This window comes from Suncus etruscus, chromosome 20, assembly GCF_024139225.1.
Source record: "Suncus etruscus isolate mSunEtr1 chromosome 20, mSunEtr1.pri.cur, whole genome shotgun sequence".
In the NCBI taxonomy this organism is placed as follows: Eukaryota; Metazoa; Chordata; class Mammalia; order Eulipotyphla; family Soricidae; genus Suncus; species Suncus etruscus.
Window position 1 is genome coordinate 23,401,213 of NC_064867.1, and position 27,690 is coordinate 23,428,902.

The following is a 27,690-nucleotide window of genomic DNA, read 5'->3' on the forward strand; positions in this document are numbered from 1 at the left end:
GTTGTTTATTCCAAGCAAAAGTAAGTTAATAAATGATTGTCTAATGCAGAACTCATCCTTTGACACAGAAATTAAAATAATTTTTAAAATCTTTTCCCAACATTAACAGACCTGTGTCACTGTGACAAATTTTATTGAAAAAGAACTTTATTTAAGTAGCATAAACTTGTTGGATGGGCTTCAATTAAATGATGATTTGTTAATGCAAATGTGTAGCGAATGACTGGTAGTACATCTGTCTCTTTATCCATAGGCCATTACTGTGCAGCGTTAGCACATGATTGTAAAAAATGAGAAATAATTATATGCAGGTAGTACAGAGTCAATCAGTTCTGACCTTATGTCTCTGGTGAAATAAAATAAGTATATGATGTAAATTATATTTAATCTGAATAACAAAAGGCATCTCTGACTACAGTGGCTCACGCTGTTAGGTGGTGTGAGGTGACTATATTTGGGGTTGTTACTGAAGGCCCTGTGGGGACATCACTTTAATCCTTTGTCATCCCTTCTGTAATACTCCTCCAACCCAAATTAAATGTTAAGTTCTGTATTTTTTTTTTCTCAAGAGTGTTTGGGAAATTGGAGAGTAGTGCGTATTGACCACTAGTGTGAGCATGTTGAGCAAGCGGCAGCAATTAATACAATAAAAAAAATTGTACAATTAGCTTCAGCTTCATAAGTGTCTAATGAGCCATTTGTCAGTCTTTTGGTGAAATAAACTACTCGATCTCCACTCTTGCAGCAAATAAATAAAAGTTATGAAACACCCAGGCTCCAATAAAATATAATTTATTTCATAGGGCATGACAGAAGTCTTTACATATCTAAAATGAACATGTTATTTACAAATGACTTGTGATCCTCATATAAACCACGGATCTCTGTGCTAACTGCTTTCATTATAGATATAGGCATTTTTTTTCTGATTGTTTAATCATTTAAACGTATCATTACTCCTAAAGGCATGTGAGTTAAAGTGACTCCTCCTGGTGTGATTAACTCATGAGGCCAAGAAGAACCTCAGAAATGAGCTATTCTGCAGCTGAAGACATTAAGAATTTACTAGAAAGGACAAAACAATAATTTTCATTTGGGAACCTCTCAGCATTCTGCTGATTATCTTCCTGCCCTCATTTATTTTTAGGAACCCTAGTCTCTTAAAAGTTCATCCTCGCTCCATATCAGACAAGCAAAATAACATTGTCAGTTTCTTTCACTTATAGTGTGTACTATGTGAAAAGTTGTGTTCACCATACTGTGATAAAAGTGATTTAAAAAGTTACAGTGACCATGGGAAATTCCATTAGAGTAAAACCCTAGATATTTGTTAAAATAGCAATTTGCTGTTCTAAAATTAGGAAGAATATGCAGAATCTGTTATTAAGAGTAGAGCATACCGTATGGAAGACCCACTCCCTGGCACCACTCGTGGGGGCCCAGTCTTTCTGATTGAGGCCCTCGCCAAAAAAAAAAAAGAGTAGAGCATACTATGATTCTTTAGAGGTTTATTTTGGATTTTTGGTTTGTTTGTTTTTTATTTGTTTGTTTTGTTTTTGATCCACACCTGGCTGTGTTCAGGGCTTACTCCTGCTGTGCACTCAGATCACTCCTGGTGGGCTCAGGGGATCATATAAAATGCCAGGGATCCTAACTCCAGTTGGTTTCATGCAAGCCAAGTGCCCTCCCTGCCTGCTGTACTGTCACTCCATCCCTTATACATAATGTGGTTCTTATTTCTAGTCTGCAGCAGAACAGTACCAGCAGTTTCAGAAGCATCTGGGGATTATTAGAATCTTCAGCTTTCTTAGTCCCTCTGAATCAGAAACTGAGCCCTGCAAGTGATTTCTGTTGTAAGCTAATGTTTGGAAACCATTAATGTTTGGAAAAATAAGCATTGTTAAAATGTGTCTGAATTTATGATTTATAAGTAGAACCCAAAGAAAGCAGATAGTTTTAGTTTCAGATAATCCCATGAGATTTGTTTCATCTCATTTCTAGCTCCTCTTGTTTAGTTGACTGCAACTCTACCCCCTAAACTGCCCTCTGACCAACACTCCCTACCCACAACCCCCTATTCCATTTGCCATACTCTAATGCCCCTATTGTATAGGGAATGATAAATTTTTTTTCTAGGAAAACACGAAGTTGCTTAGTCTTGCCACAGTCTATTATTGCTAACCAAATGTCTTAATAAATAGTTTAGAGATTCTATTATTTTGATAGTGTGTGTTTCATTCTGCTTTTAATTTTCAGAGCATTTCAGAGCCATTATGGTGAAAGCCAAGTTTCTTTCAGTGGAACAGTGGTGAATCCATGAAGGAATAGGCAGGTATATCTGAAAGGAATGGGTCGTGTACCCCAAAATGACTGATGAGGGCTCATTAGGACTTGATGCTTTACACCTGCGGCTTGAATGATTAAATTGCTTGTTTCCAGTATAGGAGATTGACCAAGAAAATGAAACTGAGTCCGGAGAGTGGCAAATGATGTTTTTTTAAAGGCATTCAGAGAGAATTTTATTGAAGGTGAATTGGAATCAGTGATAATTACTGGCAGATATAATATATATGTGCATACATCTATAATCAGGATTGTTTATAAAACATTTCTCTAACCTTTGCTGTTCAAACTGTGACCCCTGGCAGAGCAGTGCTGAATCATCCGGAAGCTTGGGGAAAGTACATTATTTCGGGTCCTATTGTAACCTAGACTGCTGACTAAGAATTCATATCTGAACAAGGACTTGCAAACATATTAAAAAGAGAGAAGCAGTGTATTAGCAGACTGGGAATTGGGGGAAAGCATGATAGTGAAAGCATAGAGTTAGCAATGTCACACTTTTATAGAAAAATTAAATACAAGTGATGGAGAATGTTCTAAGAGGGGTTTCAGCTAAATGCAGGAGATTTTGCGCTTGTAGTTGCTATTAGTGTATTGGTCCATAGCACCTTACTTTGGATAATATTCAATATGGAGGTGTGAAATTTGAATAACTATAACTTTTACTTGTCTTCCAGAAGTCTTTAGAATTCAAGTTGATATAAATTTGAGAGGGAGCTAGTTCTGAGGAATAATTCAGATTTAAATAAAATTTCTAGGCCTGGAATTATAGTTTAAAGGTAAAGTACAAACATGATGTACATAAATCCTTGGCACCTTCAAGGAAAAGAAAAATTTGAATATAACTTCTTAAAAATTATTTGAATTTTAAGTGGGGAAAATTTGGGATTTTATTATTACATTTTACTTTTTCAGAGTATGGTTTCTTCATTTCAGAAAGAACAGTGCCTTTATTATTGACTTTTATTTTTCATAGTGCCAGAGATATTTAAGTTTATAATTTTAGATAACTTTTCACACTATTGCCGTTCATTTTAAAGCAGAGGAAAATGTCAATTCTAGCTAATTCTCAATTATTAATCTTAACAAGAAGCAATAGTAGTTTAAAATTTCGAGTGTGTAGTGAATTGAGTCATAAAGACTTCATTTGAAATCCATAAAGATTCAAAAGACCAGGTTGTTTTGAATTAAGAGTTTAAATCAAACTATATAGATAATAAAAATATTCTTTTCTTTTTTTGGGGGGGTGGTGGTCACACCCAGTGGCACTTAGGAATTTTTCCTGGCTCTGTGCTTAGAAATCGTCCCTGGCAGGCATGGGGGACATATGAGATGTCGGGGATCAAAACCAGGTCTGTCCCAGGTCGGCTGCATGCAAGGCAAACACCCTGCTGCTGTGCTATCGCTCCAGCTGCAATAAAAAATCATTTTCTAAAAGTGTCTTCAAGTGCTCACATGCCATCTTACCTTCTTCTTAAGTAGAAAAAGCAAGTATTGCTCAGAAGCTGACTACAAGTACCCAAGTACCCATGGCTGCTACTTAATTTATTTTTACCTAACCTTTTCCTCTTCTCATTCCTCAGTTAAATATCACTGTTTCAGAGCCATAAAACAGAGAAAGAGTTCAGGACATAAAACATTTCAAAAAAATATATAAAAGAAGATAAGTTTTAATTAATGGCTAAGCTGCATACTTGATCAACCTGATATAGGAATTAAAAATCATTCTTTGGGACAGAATAGAAAATTTATAGACATTTGGGTACATGCAAAAATTAGTATATGTGAATACTAGATACTGATTAGGTTCCATGTGCTGACATATATGAATATAATATGGGTATCATCTCAGCTATGAAAAATTATAAATTATTTAGTAGCAATGACATAATTACCTATTTTTGAAAAATAGCCCATGGACTGAAATTTCTTATGTAAAGAATGAAATGTAAAACCCAAAAGGGAAAGGAAACTCTTTAAAGCTCTATGAAAAAATAGTTGGATATTAAGTAATCTTTTCCCCCCCCCATTATTGGTTTATCTCTGTCCCTTCCCTCTGTTGTGATATGCAGGGAAATGGGTCCCTCGTATATGCCTGGTCATGGTGCTCATAGATTCAGTTCTGTAAATATGAAAAGTTGTGTATCCCAGCTGTTGGCACTCACACATCTATTTTAGTTTTCCCGTATACTAGGGGAATCACACTCTTTTCAATTGCATGCGCGCGCGCGCGCGCACACACACACACACACACACACACACACACACACACACACACACACACACACACACACCTTGCTGAGTTTTGGCTAGAAATCTCTTGTTGCACTGGAGCAGACTGTAGAGCTGTCCTGATAGCTTTCTGCACATGCAAAAGTACTAGGGACTGAACTCCCTTATCCCTTATGTACTCTTACAAGGCAGATCAAATCAGTGAGCAATACCCCCGCATATGAAGACCTTTCTATAGATGATTTCAAAGCAAAACAATCATGATGAAGATTGGGATTCTTTACTAACTTAAAATATTAAATATATTGAAGAAAACATGGTGAGCAAAAGGAAAAACTAGAAAAATACATATACTATAGGAAAGATTAATATGTTATTATCTTAACAGATATAGCAGATGATTACTAATTGCATAGAAAATTGAGCAAATGATGTAGTAGTACTTTGGAATAGATCTCCAGTAAGCACACGAAAAATCAACTTAGCAGTCAAAACTAAGCTACTTAACTACACCAACATTCTGCCATTTTTGCCTATTGAGTTGATAAGGGAGAAATCATATCAGTATAACTTGTTTATTAGAAAATTTTAGAGAAAAGATCAAGTTTGGGGCCCGGAGAGATAGCACAGCGGTGTTTGCCTTGCAAGCAGCCGATCCAGGACCAAAGGTGATTGGTTCGAATCCTGGTGTCCCATATGGTCCCCCGTGCCTGACAGGAGCTATTTCTGAGCAAACAGCCAGGAGTAACCCCTGAGCACCGCCAGGTGTGACCAAAAAAAAAAAAAAAAGAAAAAGAAAAAGAAAAGAAAAGATCAAGTTTGGGGGCCCAGAAATACGCACAGTGGGTAGAGCATTTGCCTTGCACACAACTGACCTGAACTGACCCAAGTTTAATCCTCAGCATCCCATATGGTTCCCTGAACCTGCCAGAAGCAATTTCTGAGTGCAGAGAGTAACCCCTGAGCACTGCAAGGTGTGCCCCCCCCCCCCCGCCCCCGCAAGAAAAAGAGATCAGTGGTAATTCTAGACTTCCTAAATCAGTGTCTTTGTCTCCAATTCTATTACTAGGTTCTTTGGGGGAGGAAATATTCGATGACATGCAGAGCATGTGCTTCATAGATTTTTTTTTTTGGACCATTTTACTAATATGGTGAAAATTTTCATTAAATGCTTAGCAATAGAAGAAAATTATTTTTTAGAAATTGATTTTTACCATATAAAATAGTATCATATAATATCAGTATACTTTATTATTAAATCATTGATAATTATTAGATTTGGGGGGGGTCATACCTGGCAGCGCTCAGGGGTTACTCCTGGCTCTATGCTTAGAAATCACTTTTTGGCAGGCTCAGGGGACCATATGGGATGCCTGGATTCAAACCACTGTCCTTCTGCATGCATGTAAACACCCTACCTCCATATATCTCTTGTCCCTAATTATTAAATCATTAAAATGATTTAATAATATCTTAACATAGCATTGGAAAACAATTTTAAAATATGTCTGTGCTATGAGACTAAGGATATCTGTTTTCTTTTTGCATGTGCATTTATTTTTTAACTTTTCTGAGACAAATAGTGCCTTTGCAGTCGGTAGATTTAATTTCAATTAAGCTAATCTTACTACTACCTAGTATATAGAATATTACATGAAAACAATTATTTTTTTAATAATATAATTTTTATTTTGATCATAGTGTCTTACATATTGTTGACAATAACATTGTAGGTACATATTTACATAAAATCAGGGGGGATTCCCATCACCAAATTGTCCTCCCTACCCCTCCATTTTTGTCCTACCTCCCATTTCCTCTTCCCTCACCCCCAGGGCGGCTAGAATATGTGGTCCCCTCTGTATCCAACCCACTACTTAGTAGTCTTGCACCTGTTTGGCCTTGATGCCTCCCTTATCTCCCCCTCTAACTGTAGGCAGGACTAGCTAGTTCAAGTTGCGTGGTTTTGCCTGAAAAGGAGAAGATAAATAAACTGGGGTAAGAGTCTAATACTCCCAATATGGGTGGAATCCTTCTAGAGGCTCTCATCATCGATTTGGGAGATGAAGGAGAGAAAGAAGGGGAAACACTCCACCAGTACCAAAAAAAGTGTCAATTATCCAGTGAGGACTCCAGCTATATTGATAAGCACCACAAAAAACAGACGAAAAACAAAGCAAAACAAACAAACAAACAAACAAACCTAAAACACGCCATGGTCTTGAAATAAGAAACATGGCATAGCACATAACGAAGGAAAATAAAAGAAGAGAAAAAAATAAGTATAATTGGGGACAACGATTTCAATAATCACACCCAAACAGAGAAATCGACCAAAATAGATAGGTAAATAAAAATAATAATAACAATAATAAATGAAGGTAAAAGATATATATATATATAAAATAACCAAGGTTTTGTGCTTTTTGTATTTTTGTTTTTTCCCCTCCTGCCCTGGCACAGTAAATATTGGGGTCATTCGAAAAGGAATTCACTTGGCCTAAGAAATATGGGGTTTCTCCGTCCTTGGAGTATACTGCCATGGGATCAGCTCTAGACTTTGCTCAGGATCATTTATTCTCCCGGTGGTGTTTTTTGGTGTGTGGAAGACTTCTGTTCTGTCAAGGGTGATACACTCAGAGCTCTGTGTTTAGAGGTCTCAGTATCTGCACAGATCCTGAGGTAGGACTTATGATGAAGTCAGTCTTTGTGGTTCTAGAGGTTCTGTTACCTCAGTGTCGTTTTAATCCATCTTCTGTGGTTGGTGACCTTGGTCTTTGCACTGAACCTAGGATGGCACCTAGGATAGCGTCTTTCTTTGTGCTTCCAGAAGCCCCATTCTGTTGCAGTTGTCTCTGTCAGACCTTTGGGACTGGGGATCATGCTTATTGTGCAAGTCATAGTTCAAACCCTAAACTAGGACTTTTTTATTGGTCCCAAGATGTATACTGTCTGGTCGTGGTTCTAGTAGCCAGTCATTTGTAAGTCACGATCTTGGCTTTTGGACCTACCAAAGGGTGCCGAGTCTTCTGGTTTTGTCTTGTCGTTAGCTGGTAAGGTAGGCTAATCTGCTCTAAGGTCAAGTTGTTCACATTTTCCTCTTTGTCAGGATATCATGTTAGAGCTGGCCCTTGTTGTTGACCCCGCAGTATTAAGGCTGTCCCGGATGGAGTTTGTTTCCTGCAGCTGTTGTGAAGAGCTGTGCCGATTCTATGTCTGGGATCCAGGGTTCAAGGCTGGATGAATGGTATCTAATCATCTGAGGTCTAAGTGATTCCACATGACATATTTTCAAGGTAGGAGATATCCCTGTATTGTAAACAACTATGAGTTCCTATCTCTAGTAGATAAGAGCTCTTTTTTTATATGTAAGATTTCCCCTTTATTTAGTGTGTCTTTGCAGGGGGAAGTGGAGCTACATTGTATTGTCGGTGTGGTTTGGGGTGGACAGAGGGGATAACAGACACAGGTCACATACCCAAAAATGATAAAAAAAAAATAATAATAATAATAAAATAAAATAAATAAAAATGTATGTGCTCGCAAATGTATATATAGGACCAACATTTAAAAAAATAAATACATAAATTTAAGAAAAAAAAAAAAGAGGGGGCCGGGCGGTGGCGCTAAAGGTAAGGTGCCTGCCTTGCCTGCGCTAGCCTCGGACGGACCGCGGTTCGATTCCCCCGGCGTCCCATATGGTCCCCCAAGCCAGGAGCAACTTCTGAGCGCATAGCCAGGAGTAACCCCTGAGCATTACCGGGTGTGGCCCAAAAACCAAAAAAAATAAATAAATAAAAAAAAAAAGAACTAAAATGAGTTAGCGAAGTTTTTAAAGGACCAAAGTGGTGCAAAAGACTACCTTACATTTGGTGGAGAGCAGGTAATGAGGTGGTGTATTACAGGTCTTATGCCTATGTTGGAAGTACAGTTTTTCCCATTGTCTTTTGGGTTTTTCTTGTGATGTGTGGGTTCCCAGGCATCTTCCTATCACACCCCCTGACCTTCTTCAGGTTGGTAAAAATTTGCGGCAGGGAGGTCTTGGAAGAGTTCTTGCATTGGGGATACTTTTGGACCTAGGTCCGGTTTCAAGAAACAGTCCACGTTAGGGGGAGTTGGTAGGGAGGGCCTCGCAGCATGAGTCCGCCGGGGAGTTGGCTGTCTTTTCTTGCCCGGGACGAGGTGTGGGTTTGATTGGGTGTCCCTTCTCTTGGGTGCTGGGTACTGGTTCGTTGGGGTAGGAGGTCAATCTTGTTGCCTAATAGATTAAGGACTGAGGGTGAAGTGTTTTAATATAGAGGGAGGTCTGGATGGGATTGAGGGGTGGAGGGATAGTTGGATTTCCAGAGGGGGGAAAGGGTAAGGTGTATGGAAGGGGTAGGGAGGGAGAAAAGAGAAAAATACGTTAGAAAGAAAGGAAGAAGAGAAAGGATAGAAAGTAAAGAAAAGAATAGAAAAGAAAAAAATAACCAAGAAAGTGGTGAGAAGAGAGGAGAGAATAGCAAGGGAATGCTAGTTTGCTTGAATGTGTTCAGTGAATAGAGCATGTAGTTTGGGTCTGTACGTCGCTGTTACTGCTTCGGTGGTCTGACTGGTCACGTGCTTGAAACCCTAAAAGAAGGTAAACCTAGAGATAAAGTGTATGTTAAAGAGTTTTCTCAGGGCCATCTCGTAGTGCAAACTGGGTATGGTATCTCATGGAAAACAATTATTTTTAAAGTCAGTTCACTATTTCTCTTTAATTCAGTGCCTGTTACTCGCTGATATTAACTAGAAAGAAAGTTACAAAACTCATGATAAAGTATATGTTATTCTTGTAAGTAAAAGACGTAGGAATCTGAAACACACAGGTAGGGATAAAGGGAGATAGCTTAGAACAGTCATCTGTGCTTTATGTTAACTAGGAGGTAGGTCAATGAAGAAGAGATACTGAGAAAGATATCAGGAAAGTTCCCCTAAACCAGGGAAAAGATAGAACATTTCTGACATGTATCAAAGAGTGAAGAGGGTGCAATTAGAAAAGAGTAAAATAGGGTATGTGAAAGACAAGTGGCCAAAGAGTCTATCCATGTCATTAGAATTAAGATGCCATTCCTAAATGTTTCATTACTAATAAACAGTTTAGAGCACAAGTGATCAGGTCTGCTTTTTGAACTGGGAATTAATTATTGACAGCACCATATGCCTTCATAACATGGCAGGAGAGACCGAGATTCAAAACTTGATGGCCTGTAATGTAGAAGAGGTTACGTCATGTGCAGTGGAGTTGCTGAGGGATAACTACAAATTAGAATGATGGGTTTAGTCATCAAGCTCTATAACAGGATGAGGAGAGTAGGAAGACTCAGAGCCATAAACTCCCTGCCTAGATTCAGGAGATGAGAGAGGTTGAAGTGAGAGTGGATGCAACAGTGATTCAGTGGAATTAAATTTGAATTGCCTGTGCAAGTGAGTCATGTTTTATGATTTCATACTGTTTTCAGATTGACAATTATTTATAATATTCTACCATCCCCTCAGTACTTCCCTTCACTTATATAGAGTGGTTTAAGTAATTTTACTATGTTTACCACTTGTTGGGAGGCACTATGAGATACTAATTATACTCTGTAACTTTAGAAAAGTGACTTGCATCTTGAAGTGGCAGTTTCTCATCTTTAAAACATACATTAATTCCATGAGCTCAGAATTCAGTGAAATGCTCCACATAGAGTTCCATTATATAATAATATGCCCCAATACATAAATCAAGATTTTTATTATAACTAAGGGCAAAATATTTTCTAGGAAAAAATAGCATTGAAATTATATGCAAAATAGTTTTCTAAAATATACAATTTTTTAAATAGATTATTACAAAAGATTCCAAATTCTCTAAGTACCTACATGCATACCTACAGAGACTTGCATGTTGTGGACTTTAGTTCCAACACAGGGTTCATGAGTTGACCTGCAAAGCGATCCCTCAGGGACGAATACTGGCAGCATAGGTAACCAGGAAAGCAGAAAATACAAGCATCTGTGAATAAAGATTTGTGAATTTGGAGCTAGAGAGATAGTACAGAAGATTGTCTTCCTTGCAATCATCCTCAGTTTGACTCCCTCACACCAGGCCTCTCACTCCATTCTGTTTTCTAAGTGAAACAAAAGTGACTTTTCTGGGTGCAGTGACAAACTGAACTCCTTCCTCTGTGCTATACCATATTCTTTCATTCATTTGCTCTAAACTAGAAATTGATGTAGTGTCTGATGAAGTCTCTTATCTCTTAGCCCTTAGCTCTGTGCCGTCTGCCTAAATCTCATTGTAGTAGGGTGTGTGTGTGTGTGGTGTCTGTCTGTGTGTGTGTTTGTGTGTTTGTGTGTTTGTGTGTGTGTTTCTCCAGACCCCTCACTTTTCTCTGAGAGTTCTGGGTTGCTTTCAAGTTTGACAGATACATGTTAAGATCTGTTCACCTTCAAGGACTCCTGCCTTGCATTTGACTAACTTGAGTTTTATTCACAACACTCTATTTGGTTCTCTGATTTCCATCAAGCATAATTCCTGAGCACAGAGCCAAGAGTCAGAGCAGAGCACTACTAGGTATTGCCCTGCCAAAAGGGAAAAAAAAAAGTTCACATTTCCAGGAGTTCCCAAGGAAAACTGGGGAATTTTTACAACTGGCAATAAAATTTCTGTGTTGTTTTTTAAATAAAAAATAATCAGTGCAGTTCTTCTCATCTTCACGTTTATTTTTTTACAACAATGTTTAAAGAGCAGTTTCTATGACTTATGAACCAGAGAAGTGCAAGGGGGACATGAATGACCCATCACTGCTGGTTAAATTCTTTCCTTCAAGTCATTTGTTTTGACACACCAGTAACTAAGTGGTTTTTCAGAAAAAGCTTAGCCTGATGGGTCTTCACATGAGCTATTTGACATTTGTCCCCAGTCAGACCGAATGCCACATGAAAAATTTACTCAGGCAAGAGGCTCCTAGGAATAAACAGTTCTCTAGTGTTGCTCACAGGGGACTCGGCAAGGTGAGCGGAACTTCAACTTGTCACGGATGCACTGTTCTGACAAACATAAGTAGATGCTAATGGCTAAATCGTGACAGAATAAAGTCCCACAACCATATGGCTAATTGCCACAACAATATCTTCAGTGTTATTAATCAAGTTTTCATAGTGTGCCATGATAATTGGAATAATTAGAAACAGCAATGGCATTGCTTGTCTCCACCACTCTTTCTGGAAGGCAGGGACCTCCAGGACCCACAGTCACACATTCCAGGCTGCATTCTTTGGTGTAACTTTCCCTCAGAAAGCCTTTGGTTAATTAGTGAATTAGCTGTCTGTTATCTATGGGTATCCTGGGATCCTCTAGAGTGGTGCAAGTATTGAACCTCCTGAGTATTTGTTTCCATAGGTGTCTTTCCCAGAAGTCAGGGCTAGAAATCTCCCTGTCGCATATCTTGCCATTTGAAAGATGCATTCATTGGACACTGATTTGGGTGATGTATGTTTACTGTTTAGTTATGGATTTTCTATTTTAGCAATATTTGTTAACAATATGAGAAACTAGAGAAAGCAGCTAAAAACCTGTTATGGGCAAATACTATATAGTAGTGCTCCCCAGATGAGATATTTGAACATCTTTTAATTCTGGATAAAATTAACTATTACTATATTTAACATCACCATTGAAACTTATACTTTTGTGCAGTTATACTGAAACACATTTATAAGCTATGACCCATTCCTTCATCTTAATAGTGAAGTGAGTGAGATTCACTGTGTGGGCACAAGGATGTAATTAGTAGGGTTTCCTGGTCTGCATCACTTTGGGGGAGGGGTAAAACAGGCAGAGAGAAGACCAGTGGCACCCCGTACCCACTGATAGTATCCCACACCCACTTATGGTACCCAGCACATTCTAATGGTATCCAGCACCCAATGAAGTGAGGGGGGTAAGGCACAAATACTATTGGGGCATGTTGCTCCATACTGAGATCATCTGATTTTTATGAATTTTTAATATGTAATTAGACATAGCTTTCAGGTTTTTACCATCTTAATTTTGGTTTATTTTGACCTTTTTGTGCCATTGGATTAGAGACAAGGCAGTCTTCATTCTCTTCAAATTTTAGAATCCTGGAGTTTTCACAAGATTCTCAACATTCCCCAAATAAGTAGAAGTAGAAATATTAATTCCTTATAGTCTTAGAATTGCCCAAGCTAGGAATCATTGTTTCATGATCTTAATGCTACAAAAAATTACAACTTATATTACTTTTATTTTCTTTTTAGTTCTACCTTTGCATTTCTGTGGATCATTTGAGAGGTTTAGAGTAGAAGCTATAAAAGCAAATTGGAAGTTGGAGAAGGAAGGAAATAGGGAGGGAGAGAGGGAAGATGGGAAGAAGGAAGCGCTGGAGGGAGAAAAGGAAGGAAGAAGGGAAGGGAAGGATGATACTTTTTTCTTTTAGTCAACTTAATTGGTTATAATTTACTCATAGAAAAATTGACTTAGATCATTTTTTTAACTCCTTTCCAGTGTCTTTTTTCTGAAAGAAGCTGGATGTGAGAGAAATGGAACTAGTAATTTTGATACTCAGCAGTTATAAAAAATTATGTGGAGAAAAAATTTAAGTCAGTATCTAAAAATGAAACTTGAATTATATATAGATGTTATTTTCTCATTTACTGCTTTAAATAAAGTGTAATTTGGACCTAGAGCCATTGCTAAAAAGGCATGTTTTGCCTGTGTAAGGACTGGAGTTGAATTCCCAGCACTGTGTATCCCCTATCTCCTACGCTAGGAGTAGTCCTTCTGGGGCTTCCAAGGCTGCCAGGCAAGCACCACTTTTCCAATTCCTGATATTGAACCACCCATCCACTTCGCCTACTGACCTTTTTGTGCTGAGCATTCCTTAAGAGCCTCCTCACCAATAAATAAGATTGTGCTCTTCAATTAAACCTCTAGTTTATTCTTGGACTAGAGCAGTAGTATGACTTCAAGGGTGCTAGCCTAGCACATGATTTTGATCCAAAGCACTGCATATGGTCCCTGAGTCCAACCAGGAGTGACCCCTGAGTGCAGAGCCAGAAGTAAACCCTAAGCATTACCAAGTATGCTCCCTCTTACACAAATAGAAAAGAGAAGATAGTTTATTCTATTAATAATAATGCTTCGTCTGCAGAGTTCAATAAAAATGCTAGCTTAAATTAGCACAACTATTAAAGAATTTGAATAGTTCAAATTCTAGAGACACCACAGTTGAAGATATTAAATTTTCAAACTTTTTCTCTTCTTTCATTGCATTAATCATTTTATCAGCTTCTTATGGCTCATTCTCTCATAATCACAAATGATTGGGGAGTGGTGACAGGCTTCATCATACTAGCCCAGCAGGAGAGAATGAAACCTTCTCTCTGGTACAAAGAAACAATTGTTTTCCTTCTAGTTGAATTTGAGCATGTGTCGACCTAAGACCTAGCACAATGTCCAAACTGGTGTCACCTGCTGTTTACCTTTATCTAATTGAGTGTTAGCTTAAAAGCAGTGGTTCGTGGAATTTGGTTTCTGAACCAGCAGTGTCTACATCCCCTGGATACTTGTTAGAAATTAAAATTTGGGCATTATCTCACACCCACCGAGTCACAAACTCTCTGGATTGGTCCTAGATGTTTGGGCTTCTTTAAAACTTTTTTCCCTTGGGGCTGAAGTGATGGTGCAACAGTAGGGCGTTTGCCTTGCACGCAGCTGACCCAGAAAGGACCGCGGTTTGATTCCCTGGCGTCCCATATGGTCCCCCAAGCCAAGAGCGATTTCTGAGTGCATAGCCAGGAGTAACCCCTGAGCATCACTAGGTGTAGCCCAAACTTAAAAAAAAAATCTCCAGATAATTCTGATGCATGCTGTGTTTGAGAATTACAGACCTCTAGAACATCTTTCTGTATACATAGTGCTGGCAATATAGACATGGGTAGGCCAAATCAAGTTTAGATAGGAAGGAAACCAAAATCAAATAGACCGTTGGTAGTAACCAGCCACCCAATTTATACTTCCAAATTAAGAGAATTAAGTCTTGTGCAGTGATTTAGATATGATTGTATTGTATATCATTTTAATGAAACTAATCTGTACCCAACTCCTCCTTTATTGTTAATCATGGAAAACAATTTAATTTTGGATTAACTTTTAAACCCTTTTTTGTTGAGGTACCGTGATAATATAATATTTACAATAACAGCTTCCTGTGTGCATAATTCCAATACTAGAGCCATCATCAGTGTGCCGACCTCTCTTCTCCAAGGACCCCATTACTCTCCACACCTCACACAAACTCAGTTTTGTGAAACACTTTTGTCATTGTTGCTGTTTCTTTATTGCTACCTTGATATATCTTTCAATCCCACATGAGTAAGATCACTTTGATATTTAGCCTTACCTTCTTACTAATGTCATTCAGCATGATATCTTCTAGTTCTCTACATGTTGAGGCAAATTTCATGCTTTTTTTATTCTTAAAGCTTAATTGTATTCCTTGTGTGATATATGTATATACATATATACACCATAAACACACATATATACACCATAAACACACATATATACGTATATATAAACACCACAACTTCTTGATTCATTTATCTATAGTACATTTGGGTTGTTTCCATATTGTGACTGTTGTATTATGTGAATATGAGTATATATATATAGTTTTAAATTAATGTTTTTGTGTTTTGGGAATAGATGCCAAAAAGTAGTATCACTGGATCATATGTGAACTCTATTCCAGATATTTTGGTATGTGTCATTCTCCCTAGCATGCAATAATAACTCAGTGTTTTGATTTTCATTTTCTTTATCATGAGTGGTGATGAACAATACTTTTTATATGCCTACTGGTCATCCATATGTCTTCTTAATGAAAGTGTTTGTTCATCTCCTCACCCCATTTGTGGATGGAGTATTAAATTTTTTGTTTATACTTTGAGACTAAGCTCATAGAACAGAGTTTTAGGAAATTAACATAATTTTAGAGAAAGTGTTCATCTTTTCGCCCCATTTGTGGATGCGGTGTTAAAGTTTTTGTTTATATTTATATTTTGTTCATATTTTGGAACTAAGCCTGCAGAATTTTAAGTTTGTCTCTTCCATTCTCTATATTTACCCACTGTCTTTGGCAAATATATAACTTTTCTGAACCATGGTTTCCTTAAATGTAAAAAGGAAATAATACCACTTTGGCTTTCAGGGAATTAGTTGTGTTGATGAATCTATTTATGGATATTTATTAACCCCATTTCTGATAAAGTAGAAGCTTTGAAAACTAGAAGCTATTTGCTGTTGAAACAGCAAAAATGAGCCTAATCTATATCTATAAATATTGAGATGTTTAGCAGTAAAGCTATATAGGCATAGAAAACAAGAAAAAGTTGATGTGAGACTAACTTTGTCACTATGTATATTTGGGCTTTTGTTGTAGTGGACAGAACTCTCCTGGAAACTCATTGCACTTAAGTAAGACCTTCAATAAGGATGAGTGTTTGTCTCTTTCATCCAACTGACACCTTGACTCTTTATCCTTCATTCTTTAAAATCATCACTTAAATTCTTTAACATTTAGAATCCATCTGGCACACATGGATCTTGGAGTGCTTTTTTTGGATCTCTTTTGGCTGGTACTTTTTGGCATGCAGAATTTGGTTGCCTGCACTCTAGCTCTGGGAGTTTCTCTGCAATGATGTCCTTGACTGTTGACACTGGGGAGTTTCTGCCTGGGTCTCTGGGATTCCAATCATACTTATGTTGTTTCTTTTGAGTTTAACAAAGACTTCTATTTTTACCTGTTCACATTCTTTGAGAACTTTAACTATTGCCTAATCGTTTGTTTTATGGCTCTTTTCCAATCTCTTCTGTTGTATGGAATGTTGTTCTGTTATATGCATGCATCTAATCTTCCAGCTCACTGATTCTGTCTTCAGACAGTCTGATTCTGTCTGACCTTCTGTTGAAGAGGCTTCCCAATGAGGTTTTCATTTTGCCTACCAAGTTTTTCAGTCTTATTTCAGTTTGAAGTTTTCTCATTCCTATTCTCATATCCTCTTGATTTTGTGTGTGTGTGTGTGTGTGTGTGTGTGTGTGTGTGTGTGTGTGTGGCATGTTTAGTTCCTTCCTTGCTTTATTTTAGTTCCATAAATATTCTTCATAATTCTTCTCTAAAGTCCTTATCTGAGTGGATAAATAGGTAGTTAGTACTTTTCGTGTCATCAGAGCAACTATCTTCATTCTCTAAGCATGGTGTAAACCTGCATTGTTTCCCATATTTACAGTTGTAGTGTGGTGTTTCTGTGTGATATGCTGGCATTTATTGACTAGGAGTGTTCTGTTGCTGTTGCCCAGAGTGGGCTCTGTCCCTCTGGTTCCCCTGCCTCAGGCTCTGTCAGTACACCTGGGTAGTGCTGAAGTGTCTTTCTGGCACCAAAGCCACAACAGCCACTGCTTTCTTAGTCCTCCTGGACCATGTAGTAAACTCCAGTCTTCTTGTTAGTAACTCACAAGCCTATCAACTACTGCCTACCTTTCCTGCCATAGTCTTTAGATATTAGTTCACATAGAAATTTCACCTTCTAGGGGAGCCTTAAGAATCCTTCTGGATGTGAAGGTGATCTAGCTGTGACTTCTGTCAGTCACCCCATTGATCGCCAGGGTTGATTAGGCTGATCTGGCTAGTTAGATGGGTGCCCTCTTCCTCCCTCACTGCTCCATGTGCCTGTCTTCAATATTAGTTTCCCTTTAATTTGCCACGATGTAGATGTACTCCAGGAATTAGTATCAATTTGAATTAGTTACACTGATTTAGATGGTACAGTTTTAGAAATTTCCTCTCACCTCCAGGTGGCTTATAAAGTGTGTGTTTTTTTATGAAAACGATTCTGCCTATATTCTCTAGTTAATTCCTCAGCTGCCTTACCTCCAGTCACCAACTCTCTTCTCATCTATAAATCTTTGTGCTCCTAGTAATTATATTACCTCAAAAACTTGAACCTCAAGCCTGCTACTGTCTGGTTTGTCTTCACTCCTTTTATGATCATATCTCTAGCTTTAGCCTGACTTCTAATCTGTTTACCCACTTCTTTTTCAGTGATTTCTTTTCTCCAATGTACTCAATTCCCCCAGCTCATTCTCTGCTCCCTCTTTTTGATGACCTTTTACTGTTTATTCTCAGCCACACCTGCCCCTTCAGCCTTCTATGTTATTGGACTCTGCTCATGCTTGCGAGCAGCTCCAAATGTTAGAACTTCCACACTTACTAGGCTCATTTTCTTCAACATAAAGTTAGTTCTGAGCACTCTGTCTGTTCACTGCTCTATCCACTCTCTTCTTAAACAACCAACACTTTCGATTTTTCCTAGTACTTATTGCTGCTTATTTCACTAAAACTATAGGAGTCTTTCTCGCAGTCCCAGGAATAAATCTTACAGTCTCTTTGATTCTTTCTCTTCAGGTATTGACAAAGAATTTGTCCCTGAACTTAGAGTCATTTGTTCCTGCAATATCCATCTCTCTCTATATTACATTATTGAATGGAATAGCTAAGTATGTTATATCATAAGTATATAATATCATTTTATACCTTAAGAAACAAAATACCAGAGCTGAACTGATAGCACAGCAGGGAGGACTTTAGCCTTGCACTCGGCCAATTCAGGTTCAATTCTCTGCATCCCATATTGTTCCCCGAGCCTGCCAGGTGTGTTTCCTGAACACAGATTCAGGATTAACTCCTTAGCACTGCTGGGTGTGGCTCCAGAAAACAACAACAAAAATACCCCAAATTGAATATATATACTGACCTCCAGCTATTTTTTGTTCTTTATAAAGAAGAATTTTTTATAGGAAGGGCATAGAAGCAGTAAAATTTCGTTTCTTCTCCTTCATGATATCAAATTTTTAACTCAATAAAAGACTAATTTAAAAATTAATTGCCTGATTATTCCTAGAGAATGGGTAATGGTGGTCTCAAGATGTAAGACTAAGCACTTTCAGTAAGATTGGTGACAAGTGGTCAGATTATGGATATATACTGGAGACAAAACTTACCAGTCTTTCTGATTGATTTAATGTGGAGTATGAGAAGAAAATAAATAAGTAAGAATTTTTAGATGATTGCTTTCTCAGCATTTTGACAGATGAAGTTGCTATTTACTGAGTTGGGGAAACAGAGAAATATTCTCAGTTTGTAATGACCATTAATTGCCATGTAGAGCTACTACAGAGCAGCATTCTCTACTCTTCTCTCCTCATTTCCTGAAGGCATTATAAAATTTGATCACAATGATGGTAATGGCCATTTGAGAGCTCTGGGAGATGACAGGAATAAGAAAGGAGCAGAATTTGAAGTTGCCACCAATGGGGCAGAGCCTTCCAGTTACCTTACCCTGATGCTTCTGTGATAAGTTATTTCAGCTTTTCTCTTAGTATTTCAAGTATTAGAACAAATTCTATCTGTATTTTATAAATGATATTAGTATATAGTATATCTATATGTCAATGAGGCTATGCTCTCCTCTTCATATTTCCCCTATATCACTCCTGGTGCCTTAGGAAATGAATAAAATTGTGTAGAGTTTATTCTGCCTCTTCCCTCACTTGAGTGTGGTTCATTATTCTCTTGGTATAGACCTTTGTGTATTTGGGTTTTCTTATTTGTTTCTTTGTTTATCTCAAAGTCTGGGACATAATGTGCCTATATCTTTCTTTCAGTCAGTTATTTGGAAGTATACTTTGGGAAGCATAGTTGTTCTGCAGTCATTACATAAGAATTGATTTTTAAATTCAGAAATTTCTGAATTCCTTTGTAATCATTTCCACTCCTAATACTAGTTCCTTACCACCACTAATAAATCCAATCCCTATGATGTAGGTCTATTTACTTGTGGTTTTGTTTTCTTTTTTTTAATATAATATAAGTAGAATTGTACAATTTTTAGCTTTGAAGCCTGGTTCATTTCACTTAGCATAAAACAGTTCAGTTTCACTCATGGTGTTGACAGTGTCAAAACCTCATTGATTTTTATTACTGAGTAATATTCCAGTATTTGAATTTACCATAGTTTGTTTATGCTGAGGCTAGTCAAGGTTCATTGGGTTTTTCTGGTTTCAGGCAATTATGAATAAGGCCACGATAAATATTTATATGCAATTGTTATTAAAGAGTTTTTATTTCTCTTGGATAAATACCAAAGAAATGGACACTTATTTGTTCCATCAGTTTATGCTTAATTATATCGGAAACTGCCGGTGCTTTTTGATCTTCATTCAAAATGATTATTCTGCTTTGCTTTTCTTGCAGAAATATATAAAGATTTCAGTTGCTTTGTGTCAGAAATTTCTAAAAGCTATTTTTTTTATCAATAGGGACAACAGGAGTGCGGAATTAGACCATAGCCTGCTGTGTTCAGGACTTGTTCCTGGCTCTGCTGAGGACTTATTCCTGGTGGGACTCAGGGTACCATATGGGTAGTAGAGTAAAAACCCAGATCAGCCCCATGCAAGACAAGTTCCCTGCCTTCTATACTATTTTTTTTCTGGGTTATTTTGAAGGTTTAGTCATTTTCTTAAAGCACTTGTAGTATATAATAATAATAGGTCATTATAGTTATAATTTGAATTTTCCTAATAATCATGTTGCATATCTTTTCATACATCTATTTTTTTATATTTCTTCTTTGCTAAGATTTCTGTTCACATAGACTTTATTTAAAATATAAAAAAAAAGATGGGGCTGGAGCAGTGGCGCAAGAGCTAAGGCATCTGCCTTGCATGCACTAACCTAGGACAGACCTCAGTTAGATCCCCCAGCATCCCATATGGTCCCCAAGCCAGGAGAAATTTCTGAGCCCGTAGTCAGGAGTAACCCCTGAGCATCACTGGGTGTGACCCAAAACAAAAAAAACAAAAAAATTAAGATGCCAGCAAGATGGTATAGATGCCAAAGTTCTTACCATATATGCAGATACCCTGATTATATACCTGGCACCTCATATGAAACTCTATGCATGGCCAGGATTGTATCTTGAATCTGAGAACCAGGAATTAGCCCTAAATACTTCCAGGTATGACCTATAAATTAAAAATTAAGTTGTATTTAGAAGCATTTATTTATCATAAGTGAAACAGTAGTATTATCAGTATATCAAGAATTCTTTTTGTGTCTTGTTTCGTAAATATTTTCTTCCAATATATTAATTGTATTTCATTTTTTTTGTTTGTTTTGTTTTGGGGCCACACCCAGTGATGCTCAGGGGTTACTATTGGCATGCTCTCAGAGCCATATTGGGATGCCAGGGATCGAATCCAGGTTCGTCCTTGGTCAGCTTTGTGCAGGGCAAATGCCCTACTGCTATGCTATTGGTCTGGCCCCTGTATTCATTTTTAGGTGTGTTCAAGAGATATTTTAATAGTCTAATTTATAAGTTTTTTTATGATTAGTTACATGTCCTAAAAAATGTTTACATGTCAGTGACATGGAAATCTCTATGCTCAGTAGTGACCCCCAGCAGGACTTGGGGATCATATTTAGTGCTAGAATTCATAATATGATTCAATACATACAAGCAAACGCTTTACTGTGCCACTGATCCTGTTTTTTGACCTTAGGTCTGTTAACCATTATAATCTCATTTTTGTCATCATTTTGGGGGTCCACATGCAGTATGTTTAGTATTCCCAGAAATATGCAGCATTAGGGATAAAACCCAGGACTCTTACATACAAAAAAGGAAGACGAAGAATGCATTCCAGCTCTTTGAGCTCTATCCCCAACCCCTTAAGTTATGTGTGTCGTCATATGAAAGACTCACCAGGGCTCATTGCTTTGTAATGATTATGCAATCATTCCAACACCTTTTCTGATAAAACCATCTAGTCACAGTTAAATGCATTTGGTTTATTTAGCTAAAATCAATGACTACATATGACGTCTATTTTCAACTCTCTTTGTTTCATGATCACTGTCTTTTTACCATTTTTGCCGCCTTCATCACTCTACTTTTATTGTAAATATGGAGTTCCTCAACTTTGCTGTACTTTTTAAAATTATTTAGAACCCCCTTTGGTGTCTGTGTGTTGGTTGTTCGGTTTTTTCCTTTTTGGCCACCTCTGGTGATTTTCAGAGGTTACTCCTGGCTCTTCATTCAGGAATAACTCTTGATGGTTCTCAGGAGACTATATGGGATGCCAGGGATCAAACCTGCTGTTTGTACTACCACTCCAAACTGTAGATCACTCTTAATTCTTTTGATTTTAATTCAGGATCAGCTTGTTGATTTCACTTGAACTTTTGCTGGAATTTTGGTAAAAATGACATTGAATCAATAAAACCCATTTAGAAAAAATGTCAATATTATTGACTCTTCTAGACAATAAATATGGTATATCTCTCTCTTTATTTAGAATTTTGTTGATAGTATTTTTCATAGTTTTCATTATATTATCAGTAACTTATTTATATTCATCATCAAATATCCCATGGGTCTTATTGCATTTTTAAACAATTTCTTTTTGATTCAATATCTGAATTTTCATTTTTTCAATTTCGGCATACTGTACTTTCTTGGTGCATTCTTTCTTAAAAGTCATTTAAGTGACATTTTTCAAATAATTTTTTTGGATTTTTGTGACAAATGTTATTATTTATACATAATTTTAATTTTCCTTTCTTGTTACTTTATATAGTGCAACTGATTTGCTAATATTTTAGTGCATGTGACGTGCTACTATTTTTTAAATATTTTTATGATTTTCATGATGGATATTAGTCTACAATTGATTCATAGTATTCTTGTTTGGCTTTGGGATCTTGTTAATATTCTCCTCTGAGGGGCCAGAGTGAGAGTACAATGGTTAGGGATCTTGCCATGCATGCTAGATTTGATCCTCTGCAACCCGTGTAGTCCTCTGACCCCAGGAATAATTCTTGAGTGCAGAGCCAAGAGCCCTGAGCACAGCCAGGTGTTGCCCCAATACCAAATTAAATAAAATAACACCAAAATAAAAACATATTAGCTTCTGAATATAAGGTTTGGATTCTTTTATATTCACAAAGAGTTTGTATGTTATTGGTGTTATTCTTCTTGGTTATCTATAGTTATGAGTCAGATTTTTCTAATTCTTTGCATGATTTTTTTTTTTACTAAGTGCTCTTCATTTTGAATTTTACGTTGTTGAATTTCTGAAATTTTCTGGTCTTTGATTAAAGTAGTGCTGAGGTTACTTTTAGCTAACTTTTAAATTACTTTTGGAACATCTCGGTTTATTGCTTGTTTTTAGTTTGATTTAAAACAAAACAAAACAATAACTAGTGCTTGCTTTGCATACCAGCTAATTTAGGTATGGTATTTTCAGTTTTTCTTTGAGTGCATCAGGCTGGCTGGTCACAACTTGATTATGTCTTAGCCACATAAAACCTTCTTCCAATCTGTATGCAATCCCAATCTGTATGTGGTAGTTTTATTTCTTCTAGATTTGTTTGGCTTTCTGAAAACTTCCCCTACACGTGAACAGTTTGGTTATCAGAAGAAGAAAAATAATAGCTAGAGGCTCCAGACAGCCTTCTGAGGCTCTCTTTATGTTGCTTCCTGTTTTATAGAAAACATGCCCAGCAAACCTCTCAAGCCTCTGTCTTCTTGCCCCAGCACCACCAGTGCATTAAGCTCTGAATTTCCCCCTTTGTTCTTCCTGTGCTCTTAAAGTCCTTTACTCCAAGAAATCCAGGCATCAGATATCATCCTTATGTTTTTCCCTTATGCCAAGGGTCACAGAGCTAAATTGCCTGCTTTCTAGTGTGTGCTCATTTCATTTCTTTTGTCCAGGATCAGTTATTCCATCTTAGTCCAAAAGGGAAGTCAGATATATCAGAAATTCAGCAAAATGAAATGCATCCTAGGTTAAGGAAATCACCCCCAAAAGTGAAGGGGAAAGGAAGCTGAAATACTTCGAGTAAATTTGCTTACCTCTTGTAAAATAACACTTTAGAATAATAGAACAATACCAGCACAGTTTTCTTTTTTATTCACATGCAGTAAAAGAATTTAGGAAGTTAGGGAAGGTGGCAAGATAGGAGGCCTCAGAGAGCTGTGTTTCAGGCTTTGGGATCATAAATTTGTAGCTTCTTAGCCTCAAGACTCAGCCATAGTAACTGCTAGCTGATGTGGAAAGGAAATCAGTGTTGTTGATGAAAATAAATTTGAACTATTTTATGTGATGTTTCTGTGCTTCATATATGAGTTGGTTTATGAGCAGTTTAATTTATGAACATATTATATACCGTGATACCCTGAGTGTTAAACTTCACTGATTTTTTTCTTCTCTCCTGTAGCCTGATGTTCAATTCCAGAACTCATAAGTCTTTCTAAAATCAGTTGACCAAAAGTGGCAATTAATTTTTCTTTGTAAGTCCTGAATTCTTTAACACTTCCCTTAATGAGTTTCCTTGAATGGAAGTACTCTAAATCTTGTTGGGTCCTGTAGCTATAATTACCATTGTATTATAACACAGATACTTACGAAATAGTGAATCATGATTCGTTAAATTTGTCTTTTCTGGAATGTCATTTCAGAGAAAGTCATCACATGGATGGCAACAATAAGGAATAGTGTGCTTCTCAGTCTATCATTAATATGGAGGTGATATTCTTAATCAGAAGCTTAAAATTATGAATTAGATGTCCTTTAGGAATTAAGACTTATTGAGGAGTATAAAAGGATAGACAGGCCACTGGACTAAGTTTACATTGTAATTACCCTGGGCTGTACAGAGGCAATATTACATGCCTCTGTTGAATCTGCTGTCCTGTGCCTGTTTGCGTTCATAATCATGAAGTGGTGTGGGCAGGCAACTCTGTTTTCTGAATAGGCAGGCATCTTTCCCCTGAAGATTTTCTCATTTATATACTCTAACAGACCATTTAAGCATGCTGGTTTAAAATGGTTAATTTGGGGGTGGGGGGGTGGGGAGGATTATATGTTTGATAGTTTCGTATCTGCAAAGATGATCATGTTCTTGTCCTCAAGCAGTCAAACTTGAAAGCAAGAGGTCAGAGAGCAAATGGCCAAATTCAGTAAATACTTTATTTAGGAAAAGACAAAAGAATGACAATTAAGGCAGGGAAGGTCCCAGATTATACAAGTATTCCAGAGAAAGGCAAAGTTTTCCCCTTTTATATAGTACTAGCAAAGGTAAGCATTTCTTTTTTATGCTTCAAGAATGCAGGTAATTAAGAAGGGCAGAGAATGCTGAAATGATTCTCTACTAGGCCATATCTCTAATCTTACCCTAACTTCCTCCTTTTGTCTCTATCATTAATGTTCTTTGATGTTAAAAAGTCATAAACCCATGAAGTTTGCCATTATCATCAGATTGTGTTATGGATTGTTGTTGTTTTGGGGACCACACCCATTTCCTTTTTATTGTCATGTAGATTTTAGATTTCTTATTATGATTTATCAAGTTGTTTATAATAAAGTTGTCTCAGGCATCACATACTCAAACACCAATTGAGCCCTCAAAGTTACCTGCCCTCTACCAATGTCACCAATTTCTCACCTACTACCCTAGTCTGTTCCCTTGCGGGTACAAACAAATTTACCTCATATTTGTTTCAACACAAAGACCAAAGGAATTATTAAAATTAAGATCAATAAAGGTCAATTCGTAATAACTTACATTTCTAAGCGATGTTACTAAAGTCTTACTGGGTTGTAGTTGATGCTAGTTAAGCCTTCTGTGTTACTATTTAGGTTCACTGAGCTTGGAGGTCTTTTGTGCAATTTTCCCATAAGATTTGCTGTGATGATGTGCTCGCTTCGGCAGCACATATACTAAAAATTGGAACGATACAGAGAAGATTAGCATGGCCCCTGCACAAGGATGACACGCAAATTTGTGAAGCGTTCCATATTTTTCTTGTCATTTAATTTTTTTAAATAAAAAAAAAAAGATTTGCTGTGATCCCAGTAAGCTGATACTACTATAAAATTTTGAGGTGTCATGCAGTCACTTGTCACCTTGTCCAGGGTCTGGACAAATTTGCTGACTTGTCAGTTTGATAAGGTTAAGTTGTGGAGCTGGGCCATTTTCATCTGAGGGTGTAAGGTCTGGCTGTGGACTACTGTGCCTTCAAACAGAAAAAAGAATATATCTGCCCCCATTTCAGCAAAGGTCCCATAGTTGTCAGCCAGAACCAGTCTACCTGAGAAGAGACAACCATCATGTTATTTTGGAACTTAGTAATGGAGCTGCACTTCTTTTCTGCCTGGAAGATAGCAGGTGTGGGTGGGGTCTGTGGGTTATTTGGTGGTCCAACCCATTCCAAGAATACCTCCACAGTTTCCAGCCCATAGATTGGGGACCACACTTGTTCTTTGCAGTAGGCTCGGAGCTTTTTCTGGCTGTGTCCTCAGTGATGCTTGGGGATCTGCAATACTAGAGAATGAACTCGGGCCTCCCACATGCAAAGTGAGCCTTTGAATCTTCTCTCCAGCCCAGTGTTACCTTTTAAACAGTTGCAATATGTATGCTTAAGAAATCATGTTTTCTGGGCCCGGAGAGATAGCACAGAGGCGTTTGCCTTGCAAGCAGCCTATCCAGGACCCAAGGTGGTTGGTTGGAATCCCGGTGTCCCATATGGTCCCTCGTGCCTGCCAGGAGCTATTTTTGAGCAGACAGCCAGGAACAACCCCTGAGCACCGCTGGGTGTGGCCCAAAAACCAAAAAAAAAAAAAAAAAAAAAAGGAATCATGTTTTCCTTACTTAATATTTTCATGCCGTTTTTTTCTTTTTAATTTTACACATTCACAAGTAGTTGATTGTAATTTTGTAAGCAAACTTTCAGTTTTTAACTGGGTTAAAATGGAATTAGCTCTAGGGATAATAAAATAGAGTGGCTTAACTCCTCTTTAACCTTCTTTTGTTCCATTTTTCTTAGATTACTAAAGAAAGTAATTTGTGAGAGTAGAATCGGACTTCAGGATTTCTTACCAAAGCCATCTGCTCAGAGTAATGTGACCATGATTTCCCTATCTGGCATCTTTTAGGTCTTCTTTTTTTCCTCCCTGCCCTTTGTAAGTTATCTGCACCCCATGTAGATAGATCAGCTCTTCATTTATCTACATTAATGGGTAGGAACTAGGGCACATATAGTCCCAAATGATGGATAATCCAAAAACAATTAATACTTGGCTTTGGAATGTATTTAGTAATGTTTTAAGTTGTTTTTACCTCCCTAATTATATTTTGCTAATGTTGCCATTAGTTTGCATTCCCTGAACATATCCTGGTTGATTGGGGGGCTTAGCCGGGAGGGGGCACAGAAAAATATGAGTGACTGTGGGAAGCCAAATTGATAGGACTTTCTTTGAATGAGAATTTTACTTAGGATAATTTTCGTGTTAATGATCAAAAGTTTTAGCATATCATCCAGTCTCTGGCCTAGCACAATTTCAGCTATAAGCTCAGGAAATATGTTAAATGAAGGCCATGATGTTTTTCCTACTACTCTATATGATGAGATCAGGACTGGCATATACTAAGAGAAGAAGGTAGTGACAACTACCATCTATCTACCTGCTCCCTAGCCCAGCTACCCTGGACAATTCTCATTATGGTGCTACTAAAGAGACTTCCACCAGCTGAACCAGAGATTATTTCCTCTGTGACAGGGACTCTTCAAAAAGGAAAAGTATTTCAAAAATGTAAGGATATCTTTTGAAACCGTTTTGTGCCTGAGCACTTGTACCTATCTGTGGGCCAGCAGTTGAAAACCTCATAAGTAAAGTAATATTGAACATGATTTATCAATTGACAATATAAACATCAATTAAATTCCAGAAATGGTTTGATTGTGAATAGGAATACAATGTGTGTGGGACTGTATATTTGTATTTGGAATTAGGGTTTATAAACTTGATTCAACTTGCAAAGTCTTCTACATTGTTATAGGACTGTTTCCAAAACTAGATAACACCTCCAAGGGAATATTGAAATGGTGCAGGGGTGTTGTAGTAGTCTCAACTACAATTGAGGAATGCTTTTTATTTGTTCTCTTAAAAAAGGTAGGTTTCTA

The 27,690-nt window shown here is 37.4% G+C and overlaps 1 protein-coding gene and 1 non-coding gene across 2 annotated transcripts in view; both read left to right on the top strand.

Moving 5' to 3' along the window:
- Positions 1–27,690, top strand: part of TBC1D5 (TBC1 domain family member 5) — a 543,770-nt gene that overhangs the window by 358,739 nt on the left and 157,341 nt on the right. The window lies entirely within an intron of this gene.
- On the top strand, positions 25,424–25,531 carry LOC125998298 (U6 spliceosomal RNA). Its single transcript, XR_007491889.1, has one exon. It is a non-coding gene; the product is annotated as a U6 spliceosomal RNA (small nuclear RNA).